The sequence below is a fragment of the Schistocerca gregaria genome, chromosome 1 (genome assembly GCF_023897955.1).
Source record: "Schistocerca gregaria isolate iqSchGreg1 chromosome 1, iqSchGreg1.2, whole genome shotgun sequence".
In the NCBI taxonomy this organism is placed as follows: Eukaryota; Metazoa; Arthropoda; class Insecta; order Orthoptera; family Acrididae; genus Schistocerca; species Schistocerca gregaria.
The window spans coordinates 1,198,623,550-1,198,643,904 of NC_064920.1; the positions used below are offsets into that span (position 1 = coordinate 1,198,623,550).

Sequence of the window (20,355 nt, forward strand, 5' to 3'; positions counted from 1 at the left end):
CAGGTTGGAGACTTTGCGTCAAGCTGCTGGAAAACCATTCTGGAGTGTAATTAGCAGTCTTCGAAAGGGAGGTAAGAAGGAAATGACAAGTATTTTGGACAGGTCAGGAAAACTGCTGGTGAATCCTGTGGATGCCTTGGGCAGATGGAGGGAATATTTTGAAGAGTTGCTCAATGTAGGTGAAAATCCAACCAGTAATGTTTCAGATTTCGAGGACAATGGGATAGGAATGGTGATGGAAATAGGATCACATCTGAGGAAGTGGTGAAAATGGTCAATAGATTGCAGTGCAATAAAGCAGCAGATGTGGATGAAATTAAGTCGGAACTCATCAAATACCGTGGAATGTCTTGTCTTAAATGGCTAAACAGGATAATTGAAATGGCTTGGGAGTCGGGACAGGTTCCATCAGACTGGACGAAAGCACTAATAACACCAATCTTTAAACATGAAAACAGAAAAGACTGTAACAACTACAGAGGTATCTCTTTAATCAGCGTTGTGAGTAAAATCTTCTCAGGCATTGTTGAATGGAAAGTGCGAGTATTAGTTGAGGACCAATTGGATGAAAATCAGTGTGGGTTTAGGCCTCTTAGAGGTTGTCAGGACCAGATCTTTAGCTTACGACAAATAATGGAGAAGTGTTATGAGTGGAACAGGGTATTGTATCTATGCTTTATAGACCTAGAAAAGGCATATGACCGGGTTCCCAGGAGGAAGTTATTGTCTGTTCTACGAGATTATGGAATAGGAGGCAAACTTTTGCAAGCAATTAAAGGTCTTTACATGGATACTCAGGCAGCAGTTAGAGTTGATGGTAAATTGAGTTCATGGTTCAGAGTAGCTTCAGGGGTAAGACAAGGCTGCAACCTGTCTCCAGTATTGTTCATATTATTTATGGATCATATGTTGAAAACAATAGACTGGCTGCGTGAGATTAACATATGTGAACACAAAATAAGCAGTCTTGCATAAGAGGATGACTTAGTTGTGATGGCAGATTCAATTGAAAGTTTGCGAAGTAATATTTCAGAGCTAGATCAGAAATGTAAGGACTATGGTATGAAGATGAGCATCTCCAAAACGAAAGTAATGTCAGTGGGAAAGAAATATAAACGGATTGAGTGCCAAATAGGAGGAACGAAGTTAGAACAGGCAGACGATATCAAGTACTTAGGATGCATATTCTCACAGGATGGCAACAAAGTGAAAGAACTGGAAGCGAGGTGTAGCAAAGCTAATGCAGTGAGCGCTCAGCTACGATCTACTCTCTTCTGCAAGATGAAAGTCAGTACCAAGACTATATGTGCACCGTTCAATCTTTCGACCAACTTTGTTGTATGGGAGCGAAAGCTGGGTGGATGCAGGTGACCTTATCAACAAGGTTGAGGTTACGGATATGAAAGTAGCTAGGATGATTGCACGCACTAGTAGATGGGAACAATGGCAGGAGGGTGTCCACAATGAAGAGATCAAAGAGAAACTGGGAATGAACTATATAGATGTAGCAGTCAGGGCGAACAGGCTTAGATGGTGGGGTCATGTTACACGCATTGGAGAAGCAAGGTTACCCAAGAGACTCATGGGTTCAGCAATAGATGGTAGGAGGAGTCGGGGCAGACCAAGGAGAAGGTATCTGGATTCGGTTAAGAATGATTTTGAAGTAATATGTTTAACATCAGAAGAGGCACCAATGTTAGCACTGAATAGGGGATCATGGAGGAGTTTTATAAGGGGGCTATGCTCCAGACTGAACGCTGAAAGGCATAATCAGTCTTAAATGATGATGATGACTAACAGTTTGCGCGATGAAATCGCGAGAATATTGTAAACCACGCACAACGCGCGAGGGCTGTAGCTTAAGCACTTTTTGTAGGCCAGTTTGAGGTAGTTTTGCGGCTTGATAGACCACAAGCGTCCTGTATCAAAATGTTCGTCTCAGCTTCCTCTATACTACTGTGGTACGTTGTAAACAATGACAACGAAGCAGTCATGGACTGTGCAGCTGGTCCCGGCGGAGGTTCGAGTCCTCCCTCGGGCATGGGTGTGTGGGTTTGTTCTTAGGATAGTTTAGGTTAAGTAGTGAGTAAGGCTAGGGACTGATAACATAAGCAGTTAACTCGCATAAGATTTCACACACATTTGAATGACAACGAATAATACAGAAGATCAATAGAAATGTACATTAAGAGTGTTCTGTCTCGGAAACCCTTCAGAATAGAGGGGGCATTTGTCCACATGTTTCTTTGTTCAGAATCACCTGTGAAGACACGTACCTTTCTTTCTGACTCATTCTGCATGTTGGAATTAACCAAAACCATTGGTGACAGATTTTTGTAACTCAATTGAAATTTTCCCCAATTTTCCTCCGCTTTCTCAAGTTCGTAATTTCACCACTCTGTTACTACGTTACGGCGAATCTATTTTCAATACGTACATACAATGTTTGGAGAAAAAGTAGCGACAAATTTATGCTTGAATATAGATACAGATACTAGCCAAGCTTGTAGGTTGCGCGCAGCTGTATCTGACCACTAACGACACCTGTTAATTGTCCTCAACACGTTGCAACTGCAAGTCAGGGTCATAACAAGTGTTCTCCGTAGTTATGAGAGCATTGTGTCGGAGCCGAGTGTTACCGAAAATGGGCAAATTGTTGATCTCCTACGGCGAGTGCTTCTGTAACCAAGAGAACCGAGGCACAAAGACGATGATTTATCCGCATACAAGGAAAGCAGGAAAGCAATATCCGCTAACTCATAACGCGGATGAAAGTCTGCGTTGATTGACCTTGAAGGACTGTCGTTGAGGACGACTATGACGGAAAATAAGAACACGGCGAGTGCAGAAGTCACTACATGTCGCATATGCCTGTAAAAGGAAAACGGCATGCCGAAGCCATACACCCTGGTCTGTGGAGCAGTGGAAGGAAGGTATTTGGTCCGATGAGTTTTGTTCCAGTGTTACCAACTTCTCACCGAGTTTACGTCCCAAGAGTGAAACATAGCTGGGTTCGGTGATGATCTGGGCAGCTACATTGTGGTATTCTATAGGCCCCATGATAACTCTGCAATATCGCAGTACTCAACAATGGGTCAAATGGCTCGGAATACTATGGGACTTAACATCTGAGGTCATCAGTCCCCTAGAGCTTTGAACTACCTAAACCGAACTAACCTAAGGACATCACACACATCCATGCCCGAGGCAGGATTCGAACCTGCGACCGTGGCAGTAGCGCGGTTCCGGACTGAAGCGCCTAGAACTGCTCGGCCACCGCGGCCGGCGATCGCATTACTGTCGAGCGTTATGTGAAAATTTTGCTGATAAGGTCTAGTGCATTCTGTTACAATTTCCTTGCAAGTTTTGTCGGTCTTCGGTGGGTTCAGGACTAAGAAACAGATGCTATTCGTGAACGGAGCATTCAGACACTGATGTATTCTACACCTAATATCAAATAATGAAAATAATACATTACTTTACTGCTGTAGTCGCAGCGTCAGTTGCTGACAGTAGCGTCGAATGTTGAAACGCATATGGATACTGCAGATTTACAAACCAGTCAGTCTTCCGAACTATAACTATTCAGTATATCACGAGCCCTGACCGCTAAGAAAGCCTGTAAATGTTATTCAACTGGCAAAGACACAAAACGTTGTCAGTGTCTGTATGTTCGAACCTGAGTACACTCGCCACTGAAGCTCCGGAGACGGGGATGTTTGCATCTCATTGGAAGCGGCGTAATCGTTCGTGGCAGGCAGCGCCCTCGTGCTGAAGCGGCGACTGTAGGAAACTCTGCGGCGTAACTTGCGGCGCGCGTGTTTGAAAGTGCGGCCGACCGGATAGCGGGAAATACCGCCGTGCTAGGGTATTTGTTCCTCAGTGGCAATGTTTTCCAAGAGGTCAGGACCGCTATTCAGACAGGTGGCATCGTTCAAGATTTCTGAGCACAAGGTTCAACTGTCTGCCCTGGGCACCACACTTACCAGATCGCAATTTTACTGAGCCTTTGTGGTGTACTTTGGACAGAAGGGTGCGTGGTCGCTAGCCACACGAATCATCGTTGTCTGAACTAGCCACTATCCTGAGTGTTATAAGACTTCCGTGAAAGCAATACAGGACTACTCGAAGCTGTTTAGAATGCCAACGGTTTTCCTACACCGTGCCAGGCACGGTAATGTATGGTGTTTTTGGTGTTTCCATAGTTTTGTGCACCCCTTGTGCATTATTTGCATTCCAGCGTCGAATGGTATCGTCATAGGTGCAGCTTAGGAAATGCAGAGCATGGCTGCTGAGGCATTACACTGCTATGATCGCTGTTATGGGCACATTACTCGCGTTTTAATTCGTTTCAGTAGAATGATTCCCAGCGCAGCAATCATACAGTATTAATTTATAAGCGACAGATGAGTATTCAGGTCCACTTGGTGTTTGTTCTTTGATACAGGCGATTCTAAAATATTTATGTTAGGTAATGACAGTAGCTTGGTAGTGGAAGGATGTTGTGTGCAACATTGACAGTGTTTCAAATAGCGCATTTCAAGACATAAGTTCGTGGCTTGTAGAAAATAAAATAGAGCTAAAACACACTAAGACTCAATTTGTTCAGTGCTAACATACAGTTCACAAAACCTACAGTTCTAATTAACGGAATGGGAATTAGTGAGACTGGACAGTTCCAATTTATAGGTGTTCAGGTGAATAGTAAACTTTTTTGGAAAGGACTTGTTCAGGATCTGGTCCAAAAACTTAATACTGATATTTGTTTAGTATTAAAACAACATGTGAAGTAAGTGATAGTTCGACATGACAAGTAGTCTACTTTGCTTATTTTAATTCGCTTATGACGTATAGTGTTCTATTTTGGGGTAACTCTTCCCATTCTCAAAGGGTATGTTTGGGTAAGAAACGGGAGTTTCAGGCAATAAGTGATGTAAGTTCGTGAATCTCTTGTCGACCTCCGACCTCTGATCGTTAGTCTGGGTATTCTGACATTATATATATATATTCTTTAATGCCGTTTCCTGTTAACAATACCAGTTTATTCCCAATAATTAGCACCTTTCACTCGGTTAATACTGGGCAAAAACCCAGTGTGCATTTGGATCGCACCTTCTTGGCTCTTGTGCAGAAAGGCGTACAGAATTCTGCTGCATCCATTTTCAAATAAGCTACCACAGGAACCCAAAAATATTAGCAGCAGTCCACATGGTTTCACATCTGAGCTGAAGAGTTTCCTCATGGTTCACTCGTCCTATTCTGTCGAGTAGTTCCTTGAAAAATTAAGCTGATTCCTGTCTGACAATGTTGATTGGTTTTATTAAATTTATAACTTGTCATCTTTTTAGGATTCATAAAAATTTTATTTAATCTACTACTACTTTTCTGTCCTTACACTTTCCATAACCATGGAGATTTGCTCCTCATTCTGGTCCGACGGAACTAGAAGTTTAAAATGAAAAATAAATAAATACTTCAGCGTCAGAGTTAGCGTAACATAACTTTCTGACAGACTCTCTGCGTCTACAGTTACTAATAACTGGAATCGGAACGATCGCTTGGAAAATGTTGTGGGTAAGACGAACCAAAGTTTGCATGTCGTTGACAAAAGGGAAGGATCGACAGACGCACTAAAGATGTTACCTACACTCTGCTTGTTGGTTGGTTGATATGGGAGAGTGGACCAAACAGCGAGGACATCGGTCCCACGGCATTAGGGAAGGATGGAGCAGGAAGTCGGCCGTGCCTCTTCAAAGGAACCATCCCGGCATTTGCCTATAGCGAATTAGGGAAATCACGGAAAACCTAAATCAGTACGGCCGACGCTGGTTTGAACCGTCGTCCTTCCGAATGCGAGTACAGTGCCCTAACACTGCGACACTGCCGCCCGCGGTAGCCGAGCGGTTCCAGGCGCTGCAGTCCGGAACCGCGCGACCGCTATGGTCGCGGGTTCGAATCCTGCCTCGGGCACGGATGTGTGTGATGTCCTTAGGTTAGTTAGGTTTAAGTAGTTCTAGGGGACTGATGACCTCAGGTGTTAAGTCCAATAGTGCTCAGAGCTATTTGAACCACTGCGCCACCTAGCTCAGTACTATGCTTGTCCCTTCTCTTCTGGAGCACTGCTGTAGCGGTATGGGATCCGACCAGATAGGAATGACCAAGGACACAGGAAGAGCTGAAAGGAGGGAGATGATCGAATGTCACAGTATAATACGCTGGTTGTGATGACAAGCAAAAACGACTTTTTCGTTGCAGCGAGATCGTTTTGCGAAACTGCAACCATCAACTTTCTTCTCCGAGAATGGAACTGTATTGTTGACGTCCACCTTTATATGGACAAATGAATATTTTCATAAAATAAGAGGTAGAGCTCACAAATAAAGTTTTAAGTGCTTGTCTTTCTCATGCACTTAACAAAAGCGGAACAGAAAAAAATAGTCTAAACGTAGCTCTGGATGAATCCTCTGCCAAGAACTTAGATGTGAGTTACAGAGTAGCTATCTAATGTCTAATGGAATAAATATCTTCCTTTAACAATCTAATTGTTGAAAGAACTTTCTAAACGCAGTTTAGAAGAAAATCTCATACCATAATTCATGACTGATTCAGTAGTCACAACACACCTTTGTCCCATTTCATCATTCGCTTGCGCCTTTGTCCCACAGTTTGCGCAGGGTCGGCGTTGTTACAATCGGATCTGGCAAGCTTAATAGTAAGGGGTGGCCGAATGCCCCGCACCCCCTGGGACAGAATCAGTGAACCCCAGCAGTCTGCGTCTAGTGTAAAACATGAAACAGTGCGAATGTGTTTCAAATGTCTGCGAGTCTTGTAACTGACGTGGGACGTGGGGACCAGGCCCGTATTCACCTAATGGGATGTGGAAAACTGCCTAAAAACCATATCCAGGTTGGATGGCACAGCGGCCCTCGACGTTAATCGGCCGGGCGGATTCGATCCGGGGCCGTCGGGCCTACCTGAGTCCAGGAAGCAGCGCATTAGCACCCTTCGCTACCCTAGTGGGCCTCACAACACGTATTACTGATGGTTTTTTATTATTTTTTTGGAGCGCTTCAGTTTCTGTGTTCTGTGGTACCTTAGGTGAATGACTGTTAATCCTCTAATACAAAAATAGCTGGTCTTAGAAATACCCAATAAAGCGTGGACGTTATTGCTATTGCAGCGTTTTATCCCTTTTGATGTATACTTCTCGCGTTTTAGATAGTTGTAAACACTAGAGGGCTCCGGATTGTGGCGTGTAACAGAGGTGTGTAACGTAAATACATTGATGGAAAGAAACCGATTGTGTTGCGGTCTCAGATAAGCGGCACTGGCACTTTTGCTTACGCAATAATTTTGGTTTTGATGAAGTAGGAGTTTCAAATTAACGAAATACTTAAAGCGTGGAAACAAATTAAAGACGGCAGTGTACACCGTCTGATTCGATCTTCAAGTTTTGTCTCAGTTATTATCAACAATGTCTCGTTTTTTGCAACAGTACGAGAAAGGAGCGGTTCCCATGACGATTTATGTGATATCTGAAGAGAATATGGAACGGAAGGAAAATCTATACACGAGCAGAAACTGTCGAAGTTTGAATTTATATAGTAATACAGTGCGACTTAAAAGTTGTGACATCTCTAACGCAGCAAATAATTCCCAAATCTTTGACGATCGTTAGGCTTTAAGCCTCGATTTTCACCTTTTTGTCCGTTCGGTTAGATGTGTGACTATTCTTAAATCTTTCTGTCATGAACAACTTGCCACGCTTTTCTCAGAATACATCGCCACGAGGAAAAGCAACGCCGGAAGAACAGCACCCAGCGTGGATACTGCGTCATTACTTAATCATCTGTTACAGGAAACAATAACAACCATAAAGTATTTAGGGCTATCCATCTGGAGTGGTCTAAGGTAAAACATAAGTGTGCCTGTAGGGATGGCAAGTGTCAAACAGATTCGAAATTGATTAAAATATCTATTTATTAATAAAAAATTTCAAATATATTGAGTAACTGATCTTGATATCCACACAACGTTGGAATTACGTAAATTGAGATTCATTTTAGAAACCCTTTTGCGTCAGCGTGAAGGCTGATTCCATGTAGCTCTCTACGGAAGTGAATGTTGTCAGTCACTCGCCATCTCTGCACAACTGCTACAACATACATCGACTTGGACCTGTTCACCAAGGAAGTATAATAAGCCATCCACGGAAGAAGTTACCTGCGAAACACTACTCGGGCCACTTGAATAGTATTCGTCATTGCGGGATCCCAACTGAGTCGGGGTAATGCAATGAACAGAGGAAACACGAGGGCATCCTGAAAAGTAATAGCTCCGAATTTTTTATTCTGTTCTCAATATCGGTTGCGGTATTACATATCATGAATATTAGCCTGTCGACCTTCTTGTTTCGTTGAAGTAAGTTACAACTCTCGGCAACAAGAGGGCTCCGAACTGTGGCATGTAACAGAGATGTGTAACGTAAATATATTGTCAGAGGAAAACCGCAGCTGCAGGAAATAATTAACTGGAATAACAGAGAATTGTGAAGGTGGTTCGACGAATCCTCTGCCAGACACTTAAATGTTATTTTCAGAGTATCCGTGCAGATGTAGGGTAATGAAATTTCAGGAATGCACTTGTGAATGTAACGTATTTAAGAGACTGACACTGCAAGATCACACCTCACCCACCTTGGCCTCACCATTGACCGTCACCTCACCTGGATCCCTCATCTCCGCTCCATCCAATCCAAAGCCCACAACCGCCTTTGACTCCTCAAACTTCTCTCTAGCGGGACATGGGAGTTGAACCCCTCTACCATCCTCCACACCTACAAATCCTTAATCCGTCACATCGTCTGTTATGCCAGTCCCACCTGGACATTCTCCTCCCCCCCCCCCCAAATCTATAAGTTCCTCCAGATCCTCGAGCGCCATGCACTCCTCCTCGCCTTCTGTATACACCTCCCGTCCCCCACGCGGATCCTCTACGACCTCATTCCTTTCCCACATCTGCTCCTTTTCCTCGAACATATCTGCATACTCTACACCTCCCGCCGCCTTGATCCCCCTCATCCCCTGGTTGCTCCTCTCCAACCCCTGCCCTCTGCCGTGCCTTTGCCATTGTGTCCCCCCTACCCTCCATCTCTACACCCTTCATCTCCTTTCCCAAGGTGGCTTCCATCAACTTCCCCTCCCGGATGATGCCCCCTCTCCCTGCATTTATCCCTCCTATGAAATCTGATCCTCACGCCCCCCCTTTTCCTCTGTCCTTTCGCCAGGTTCCCTCTTCCTCTCCCCCCTTCCACCCTGCTTTTACCCTCTCTCAGCCTCCCTTGTCCCCCCTGAGTCCTTTCTGCTCTCGCTTCCACTGCCTTTTCCACTCCTCCTCGCGTCGACGCAGCCCCCCCTCTTTTTCTAGGACTCCTTCCTCTATCGGCTCCTCCTTTCTTCTTTTCCTCTCCTCCCCCCTTTTTTCCTTCATAGGTCCCGGTCCTCCCCCCCCCCCTATCTTCCTCCCATGTCACCTGTATAGTGCTGTTATAAGCGAGTTTTCAGTGTTGTGCATGCCATGTCAGTGTTGCGAACAGCCGCCATACTTTCACTAGTTGTGTTTTTTATCTCGTGCGAACAGAAACCAGACTGTCGCCGTGCTTTTTCTAATTGTGCTGTCTATTTCTTGCGTGTCTTGATCCGCATCGTCACTGTAGTGTTTTTATATTTGAAGTTCCACAACTTAACGCCATTTCACAGCTTTTTTTTTTTTTACAATGTCTCAGTTTATCGCATGTCTTTCTGGTATGTTGATATTCTCATTATGTTTGTTAACTTTTCTGTAGGCTGTAGAGCAGCATATTACGCTGGTACCAGACCGTCGCTCCCGCTCCCTCCCCTCTCTGGGGGGGATTTGAAATCTAATAAAGAAAAAAAATAAAGATCACTAGCACATGTACGCGCGATATTAGCCATTGCAGATGTGAAATGCCTGTACATTGTGAACTGCTGCAACCGGCAGAATGATTAATGCATATGCGCAAACCAGTTGTACTGGTGCTGCCTGTCAGTTTTTAGTATGAAGTTTCATGCTCATTGTAGTTGTTCGGTCAATACAGGGACAAAATGCTTCAAATCGCTCTGAGCACTATGGGACTAAACTTCTGAAGTCATCAGTCCCATAGAATGTAGAAGTACTTAAACCTAACTAACCTAAGGACATGACACACATCCATGCCCGAGGCAGGATTGGAACCTGCGACTGGAGCGCTAGCGCGGTTCCAGACTGTAGTGCCTAGAGCCACTCGGCCACGCCGGCCGGCCATACAGGGACAGTTAATGCTACTAGTGGAGCTGTCGTCCGGTGGTCCCATAAGTGCAGGGACAAGCAATATGTGGACACACGGTAGAGCATGGTGGTTCACAGCGGCGGTATGTGGGGAGCATTATCCTGTCAGGTAGCATCCCTGGAACGCTGTTCATGAATGGCAGCACAACAGTTCGAACCATCAGACCGACGTACAAACTGGGAGTGAGGGTGCGAGGGGTAGCCACGAGAGTGCTCCTCCAGGCATACGACAGGCCGTACCTGCAGTGTAGGGCCGGTGTGTCTAGCTAGCTGATAGGCTGGTTGCAGGCCCACAGTTGGCCTACGCCTAACCAACACACGGTCATCACTGGCACAGAAGCACCAACATCTTCCATCACAAAAAGCGATAGAGCTCCGCCATGACGTCCAGCGAGCTCTCAATTGACACTACTGAAGTCGCAAATCGCGACCGTTTGGCATCAGTGGTATTCGTGCTACAGGACGTCTGGTTCTGAGCCTTCCTTGAAGTAACCTATTTTTAAATTGGACATCTTCAGAGGTAGTATTGGACGAAGCGTTAGGAATAGAAGAATTCCATGGACCACGGCCATATAACCCGCAAGAATTAACAAAAGTACCATCCGGTCGTGAAAGCCTTCATTGTATGACTATTTTTAAGTTGTGCCACTGTGGTTCCAGCCGCTGCTCAGATTGCTTCTGCAGGTGCAGTACTGTGGGCCGTAAGCCGAACGCTATGGTGTTCCCTCTCGGTAGCGCCGCATGGACGTCCGGAGAGCGGCAGTCTTGCGACCGTACACTTTGGTCACCACCGCTGCCAGCAGTCATTACAGTGGTTACATTCTGCCGAGACTTTCTGCAATATCGCCGAAGGAACATCCGGTTTCTCGTAGCCCCATCACTCGACATTGTTCAAACTCAGATGTTATGATGGCGTCCTCGTCGCCTTATAGGAGTTCTTGAGCAGCGTCAACTCACCACGTCCAATCTCAAAGGTAATTAACGCTCATGGCCGTTAGAGCGTGTGTTCGAAGCCAACCTGATTTGCGTCCTCATAGTGAGGTGACTAGTGCCACTCTTATGCCACTGGTCCAGGATTTGGAAAGACATCTTTCAGATGTAGAATGACGCGTACCAAGTTTCGTTTATTTCGCACAATTCTTTCTCGGTGTTGCGACTATTTGTTTCATAGGCGTATGTCTGGGCGGGAGAAACAGCGTGCTGTAATCGAATTTCCAACCGTAGAAGAGTTCTTTCACAGATGGAGCAGCCTCTGCTTCACCAAATGGTTCAAATGGCTCTGAGCACTATGGGACTTAACATCTATGGTCATCAGTCCCCTCGTACTTAGAACTACTTAAACCTAACTAGCCTAAGGACATCACACACATCCAAGTTCGAGATTCTAACTTGCGACCGTAGCAGCTGTGCGGTTCCGGACTGAAGCTCCTAGAACCGCTCGGTCATAGCGGCCGCCTGCATCAGCATAACAATGCCAGACCACGTACGAGCGCTGCGACGTCTGCTAGGATCAGACACCTTGAGTCCGCTGTCTTCGATCATTCTTCACACGCTATCGATTTGGGCCCACGGTTACCAATACGTGGAGAACATGTTCAAGAACTTCTCTTTGATACTGGGAAAGTTTCTTTTATTTAAAAGACTTCGACGCATTTCACATAATTTCGGAGCATTACTATTCAGCACGCCCTGGCACAGCGTGTAGATGTGTGGTTATTTTATTAAAGCGCCAGACTGTTATACCAACGCTAAAGACGTAGTCTCTAATGTGGAGCCGTTACAGGAAACGTCATCTATCACGTACGTGCATACTGGAGCTATATTTTTAAAATATCAATTAATTTTGTAAAGTCCTGTGTCCATTGTGAAGAAAGCGTTGGACAACATTATTTGTCCATAGTGTTAGAATTGTGTGAGTTCATTTTTCAAGGTTTGTGAAAAATGAAAAAAGTTAAGTATTCCTCCTTTCCTACAGTTTTCCTTCGAACGCACCTCCCGCGAGTGGATAAGGAAATGTGAAAAATTGCATTTCTACGTTTCGTATCACGTACGGGGTGTTTCAAAAAGAATGATTTCTTTTCAAAACTACATATTTATCGATAAAAACATACTACAAACTGGGAGCGAAATGGAAAATGCTCACAAGTTTTTATTTTTTTAGAAGTGCTCTACATGTCCACCACCAGCAGCAGCACGAACAACATCTACCTAAATTCGCCAAAAACGTTACAGAATTTATCTGCTTTTACAGAAGTTATGGCGACTGCCATACTGTTCTTCACTACTTCCAGATCACGAGGTAAAGGGGAGACGAACAGACTATCCTTTACAAATCCCCTTAAAATATGGCATTGGGTTTCATGTGCCGTTTCCCATGTAACACTGCACGGTCCCTTCTTTCTTTGAAGAAAACACAGTGGCAGGAATAAGTTATCTTCAAATGCTACAGAACTGGCCTTTTCCACAAATTAACGACAACTCTGATGACTTCATTCTCCAACAGGATGGAGCTCCACCACAACGATGTACCTCAGTTTCTCAGTGACACTATCCTTCAACAATGGATAGGTCGCACGGGACCCCGAGACACCGCCCTGCAGTGTTGGCACCCAAGATCGCCAGACATGACCCCATGGGATTTGTTCTTGTGGGGGTACGTTCCGGATAGCGTGTTCATCCCGCCTCTACCTCGTGACGTAGAAGAAATAAAGAATAGGACAACAGCTGCCGTAGCTTCTGTAAAAGCAGGTACATTGTGTAAAGTTTATGGCAAATTTATCTGTCGTGCAGACCTTGATCTTGCTGCTGCTCGACACAGAGCATTTGTAATAGCACAGTTAAAACGTTAAGATTTTGTGAGTATTTTTAATGTATCCAGTGTTTGTAGCATCTTTTTATCAATTTTTATGGAGTTTTGAGATCAGGTCATTCTGTTTGAAACGCCCTGTGTACTTGGCTAATCGACGACGGAGCAGAATCGGAAAAGTCGTAGCTCATATAGAAGACTGTTTACTGTTGCCCATCCGGGCACCATTCAGGGAGGAGAGTACCGTAAGTTGGCTGTACCTGATGTCAGTCATCACAACTTGGCTAGGACATAGTACATGCATATGTGCATTCCGATTCTCGGCGAGTAACGGATAAGAGATGATGTCTTGTAATACGATGAACTCTTCACTAAACGCTACAAAGTGCTTTACGACGTATAAAGGCAGCTGTACCCCTGTAGCACACCGTCACACAGATATTGATGCGTTCGTGGCGACAAATAGCATCTTAACAACTGGGAGTGTGCCTAATACAGAAACTTAGCCGTCTTCGTTTAACAATGTCATTCTGGGAAAGAATTCTGAAGACGCAGATTCCTTTTAACGTTATCAAAGAACTTATGGTTGTATGCTAAGTGTATGACTGACAAGAGAAAATAATCCCGTTCACTGTGTGATAGCAATAATCGAGTTGCAGACGGCGGCAACAGTATGGAAAAGTTATTGAACACGTATTTCCTAAATTCTATCGTAGAAGATGCAGTAAATATTCCATAATTTAAACGAACTACGAATCATAAACAGTGAATTCCTTTAATATAGCAAAGAAATCTAAGTATTAATAAGGGAAACTCTTCTGATGCAGACTGTATAACAAGTATTTTCATTTCAGAATCTGTGACAGGTTAGCTCCATTTTCAGAAATAGTGTACCATCGTTCACTATACGAAACAGTAGGGACTTTCACAGCTCACTACATCACAAAAAAACTAAACATAAAAAGTGTGCAAAATTATGCATTAACATAGATTTGTAAGAGCTTACGTCATACATTGTGTGGAGACATTAAGAGGTACCTCAAACAAACTGTCTAATGACGCAAAACCAGTGCAGGTTCAGAAAATATCGTATTGTGAAACACAGCTGGCTATGTATTCACACGAAATAATGAGCGTTAACGAAAGAGGTTATCAAGTTGGCCTATATTTTTAGAGTTCCAGAAGGCTTTCGACACCATTCCTTACCAGCAGCTTTTAATAAAATCACGTACCTATGAACTGTTGTTTCAGGCGTGAAACTAGATTCGCGATTTCCTGTCAGGAGTGTCACAGTACACAGTAACTGACAGGAAATCATCCAGTGAAACCGATATTATATGTTACTTTTTCCAAGGATGTGTGTGACAGGCCCTTTGCTTTTCTTAAGCGGAATAAATAAATTATGAGACCGAATGGGCAAAGATGTTAGGAAAGTTCGGGAATGGTGACGTCTTTTAATGTATAATGAAGTCAGCAACATATATAAACGAGTTACAGAATGACAGACAAGATATCTCAAAGGTCAAAGAGAGCAATTAATCCGTAAATAAATAAATAAAAACTGCAATGTTCTCCACAGGAGTACTTGGAGAATGCAGCTGATTTTTTATTACATCATAAATGATAAATTTGTATGTTACCCTTTCACGTAAATATCAAGTGGCTAAAGTTATGAATATCTTATATTGCAAGGTTCCTATACAAAACGCAGAACAGAAGGCGAAACAGATACTGCGGTTCATTCACAAAGCAGTGACAAGGCCCAATGAATCCCCTAAGAAATTGGTTGACCGATATGGGATGTTTATCAAACATGACTGACAGGAGACATAGAAAAAGGACAGCTTGTTTTGTGTTATCACAGCAAGTTAAAAGGTGTCACGGTATTCAAAAGCCAATTTCGATGACAAACATTAATATAAAGGCTTTTTGTGTCGAAATATTTTCTGCAGATTTCAAACAGCAACTTTCTGCTCCGAATGCCACGTTTTATTTCTCCCCACGTGTAGTAGGAGGAATGACAACCGTGCTAAAATTGGAGATATATTTAAGTGTTCATTTTTCTGCTTTCGTCATTCGAGTGTGCCCTGCACCGCTCGCCAAGCACTTGGACGTAAAGATGCAGAGTAACCATGCACAGCTGCTGGCCTCACCTTAATAGTGGAGCCCTCCAAGTACGGCCATCCGAGTTGGCGGCGAGAAGCGGCCGGATCAGCGAGTTTCCGGCTGGGCGTCGGTAAACATGGCACTCGGTCGCGGCCGCCCCCTTTGAAGCGTCGCGGGCTGCAGACAGCTTCCCTTCCGCCCTTCCCGTTCCAGGATTGACGGCCACGCGCGGGAGTCGACAGCTTATCCGCCGAGGAGGAGCGTCCAGCGGGGACTGTGAGCAGGCCGGAGTCGTCGGCACGTCCAGCCCGCTTGCCGTCTAACGACGCACTGAGACGAGGCACGGCTCGGAACCCCCTACCCCACCCCCAGACAGAGGTGGTCGGTCGTGCGCATGCGCGGACGGCTCGGTCCTGCTGCAACCGAGCTGCAGTTGTACGGCGCAGCGCAGCGCAGCACGGCACAGTCGCAGGCACTGCGGAGGTGGGGGCCAGGCGAGAGGCGGCTACTCCAGTACTGCCAGCAGGGTAGCCGAGTGACGCTTCTGCCACGTCACACAGAGAAACAAACCTATCATCTAAACAACTGGGTGTATTTTTGTCATCGTGCAGCTGTTTGTCATACAAAAGGATACAGAGTATTTCAAGATGTTTATACACTCTACTCGTAACTAGAAAATATTGTAAACTACACTCCTACAAATTGAAATAAGAACACCGTGAATTCATTGTCCCAGGAAGGGGAAACTTTATTGACACATTCCTGGGGTCAGATACATCACATGATCACACTGACAGAACCACAGGCACATAGACATAGGCAACAGAGCATGCACAATGTCGGCACTAGTACAGTGTATATCCACCTTTCGCAGCAATGCAGGCTGCTATTCTCCCATGGAGACGATCGTAGAGATGCTGGATGTAGTCCTGTGGAACGGCTTGTCATGCCAATTCCACCTGGCGCCTCAGTTGGACCAGCGTTCGTGCTGGACGTGCAAACCGTGTGAGACGACGCTTCATCCAGTCCCAAACATGCTCAATGGGGGACAGATCCGGAGATCTTGCTGGCCAGGGTAGTTGACTAACACCTTCTAGAGCACGTTGGGTGGCACGGGATACATGCGGACGTGCATTGTCCTGTTGGAACAGCAAGTTCCCTTGCCGGTCTACGAATGGTAGAACGATGGGTTCGATGACGGTTTGGATGTACCGTGCACTATTCAGTGTCCCCTCGACGATCACCAGAGGTGTACGGCCAGTGTAGGAGATCGCTCCCCACACCATGATGCCGGGTGTTGGCCCTGTGTGCCTCGGTCGTATGCAGTCCTGATTGTGGCGCTCACCTGCACGGCGCCAAACACGCATACGACCATCATTGGCATCAAGGCAGAAGCGACTCTCATCGCTGAAGACGACACGTCTCCATTCGTCCCTCCATTCACGCCTGTCGCGACACCACTGGAGGCGGGCTGCACGATGTTGGGGCGTGAGCGGAAGACGGCCTAACGGTGTGTGGGACCGTAGCCCAGCTTCATGGAGACGGTTGCGAATGGTCCTCGCCGATAGCCCAGGAGCAACAGTGTCCCTAATTTGCTGGGAAGTGGCGGTGCGGTCCCCTAGGGCACTGCGTAGGATCCTACGGTCTTGGCGTGCATCCGTGCGTCGCTGCGGTCCGGTCCCAGGTCGACGGGCACGTGCACCTTCCGCCGACCACTGGCGACAACATCGACGTACTGTGGAGACTTCACGCCCCACGTGTTGAGCAATTCGGCGGTACGTCCACCCGGCCTCCCGCATGCCACTATACGCCCTCGCTCAAAGTCCATCAACTGCACTTTACGTGCTTTCAGTCTTCCTTGTTGGTTGATTGAAGGTTTGAAGTCGTCGATCGAGGAGGTGGCGACAGTCACTCATCGTCGGCCGTCGCTGTTGCAGAAGCTGGATGTTGGCGCGCCTCCTTCTCGACACGTTCACCAGGCGAAACGGGCTCTTGATGTGCGCCACCTAATGCTTCCCATCCACTACACCGTGTCAGAAACTATCATAGCAAGTCGAGCGCAATTACATGCTGCCAAACCCCGAAAGCGCAGCAACTCGCGGGAGCGTCACACAACACACCTGCTCCACCGCCCTACTCCAGCCAGACTCTGCTCTGCCCGCGCTCCACGCGGCAGAGTTAACACTACCAAAGATCCTAAACACTTTGGTTCTCTACACGACCTATCGATGTATTCGTTCGATAGCATAGTTTTCCCTAGGCCAGACCCAGAGTATAAATACAATTAATTTTCACAAAACAAACCAATTATACATCGACATAAATGCATATATATACAAATAGTAAAACAATTACAATATACAAAGACACAGAAATGTTATCACTTCAGGTAACAAAATAAGGAAAAAAAATTGCAGTGCAATAGATGGAAAGGTTCTTAGAGCGACCCTTTGCCATTTTATTCACGTACACGTCAACGTCGAACTTTCTGTCATCATGTGAGAGGTGGGCGTCAAACGAGAGGTCTGAAAAGCATAAGCATCCTTTGCTGCCTCGGATCACGTTCACGTGGTTTTTAACGGTCCGTAGTTGTTCAGTCCTATGCATCAGAGCAAAAACTGCATTCGTGCGACGCTTCAAAGGGGTTAGACAACGTTCAAAAAGATTGCTGACCCACGATTTCTTTGGAGAAGAGATTAATCGTCGGGGTGAGGGGCGTTGGGGGGGGGGGGGGGGGGAGGAGGGCAGTCAGCTGTGTCAAAGGTTGTCAAGAGCGTCGGCCTGTTCCTCAAAGCACAGTAAACTGTCGTTTTCGCCCTTGAAATGTGTGGAATCAACGCCCCTGGGAAGGGGTTGCTTAGTTTCCGCCATTTATGCCAACCCCTGAGGCCTTTTCATGTCCGTAGAGTGCGGTGATGTGTCAGAAAGTTTTTCTCGGTCATCCATAAGAAAACCGTATGAATTCAACGATGTATCTCGCGGATCTCCGTCGTAGAGAGGGAAAGTGGTTGAGAAAGGATGTGCCGACCCTCCCATCATTTGACACCTACACGGTACCATTGAGCAGAACTCAAGTGAAATGTACTGCCAATATGACATCATTAGTCCATCTGACCTGTGGCCTTTTTTTCACACGTGTCGACACCTCGCTGTTTGAAACATAGCCGAGCACGTGGGTGATGTGTAGAGTCTCCACGCTTTTGCAAATTGTTGAGGATTTTTGTAGATAATGATAATGTGACCGTTTAACTGTGTTGTGTAGTATATTTAAGCTTCCAGGCAAAGCCCTTCCTCGGAAATAGAAGTCTTACAAATTCATACAACAACAACTCACACACATGTGGCTACTGCCTCCGGACGCTTAGACCTGGTTGTGATTGCGTCTGTCGTGAGCAGTAGCTTACTAGGGTGCAAGGTGGGGATAATGACGAGGCATGCGGCGGATAGGGGGAGGAATACAGGGTGTGTGTGGGGAGGATGACCCTGCATGGGACGGAGGAATGGGTGGGGGCGGGGGAGGGGTAACGGGAACGAAGAATATTTTACAGAGGAATTTCCTCCTGTGGATTTCACGTATACTGATATGAAGAAACCGGATGGCACGGGTTGCAAATCTGGTACCGCGTGCTGCAGTTTTGAATCCCCGCCAGACGTCATGGACGTCGAAGGCCCCTGCAGGTCTCTGCACCACCGCGCCGTAAGCTGTGGCGGCTCGCGCCTCCTGCCCTGCTTTTAGTGTGAGGGCGCCACAGTGGAGCACGTCGTTCCAGAGCTAGCCTCTCGCCCTTCCAGCAAGTCTAATCGTTACGTGAGTCTCGACACGACAGCGTGTCGATCTTGTTAATCGTGAACGTCTTGGATTCCTTTGGTTGTCTCTGTGACTCCGTTGCGTCTTGCGTCTTGTCATCGTAAGTCTTTCTCCATCGTCCGTCACTGTTTCGGGTCCGTCCTTTCCGTTCGTTTGTTTGTTCGTTTACCGCTCTCCGTTTGGCCCCGCCGCGCTTTCTCGGCCACCCCGCGACCCTTCCGGTCGCGGTCACAACAGGTTAAGCACCAAAGGTGTCATTAAAGTGAAGCATATCGTGCTGGGGGCATGTTGAGCAAGTGGGTGGTCCAGCTGCCTCTTGGCCAAGGTTTGGCGGTGGGAACTCATGTGGACTGCCAACTTGTTAGTCGTCACGCCTCCGTAGAATGCGCCACTGTGGTTGCCACTAATATCTGTTCTTATGCCAGAACATTCTTAAGATGTATAAAGCTACATACGTAATACCTACATCAGTGACAAATTATGTAATATTGTTAATGTACTGTGTCTAGTTCCTTTTTTCTGCCAGATACACTGAAGCGTCAAAGAAACTGGTGGTACAGGCATGCTTATTCAAATACAGAGATATGCAAGCAGGCAGAATACGGCGCTGCGGTCGACAACACATGTATAAGTGAACAAGAGTCTGGCGCAGGAGTTAGATCGGTTAATGCTGCTACAGTAGCAGGTAATCAAGATTTAAGTGAAACTTCCTGGCAGATTGAAACCGTGTGCCGGACCAAGACTCGAACTCGGGACCTTTGCCTTTCGCGGGCAAGTGCTCGGTCCGGCACACAGTTTTAATCTTCCAGGAAGTTTCATATCAGTGCACACTCCGCTGCAGAGTGAAAATCTCATTCAAGATTTAGTGAGTTTGAACGTGGTGTAACAGTCGGTGCACAGCCTCTAAAATGGCTCTGAGCACTATGGGACTTAACATCTACGGTCATCAGTCCCCTAGAACTTAGAACTACTTAAACCTAACTAACCTAAGGACATCACACAACACCCAGTCACCACGAGGCAGAGAAAATCCCTGACCCCGCCGGGAATCGAACCCGGGAACCCCAGTGTGGGAAGCGAGAACGCTACCGCACGACCACGAGCTGCGGACGCACAGCCTCTCCAAGGTAGCGATGACGAAGAGATTTTCCCGACCATTTCAGGAGTGTACTGTGAATATCAGGAATCCAGTGAAACATCAAATCTCCGACATAGCAGTCGCTAAAAGATCCTGCAAGAACGGGATCAACGACGACTGAAAAGAATCGTTCAGCGTCACAGATGCGCA

The 20,355-nt window shown here is 46.1% G+C and overlaps 1 protein-coding gene across 1 annotated transcript in view; it reads right to left on the reverse strand.

Moving 5' to 3' along the window:
* Positions 1-15,701, reverse strand: part of LOC126284727 (chondroitin sulfate N-acetylgalactosaminyltransferase 1) — a 492,417-nt gene extending 476,716 nt beyond the window's left edge. The window contains exon 1 of the mRNA XM_049983864.1: positions 15,307-15,701. The gene's annotated coding sequence lies outside the window, so the exon portion shown is untranslated. The remainder of the gene's footprint in view (positions 1-15,306) is intronic.
* Between the last annotated feature and the right edge of the window lie 4,654 nt (positions 15,702-20,355).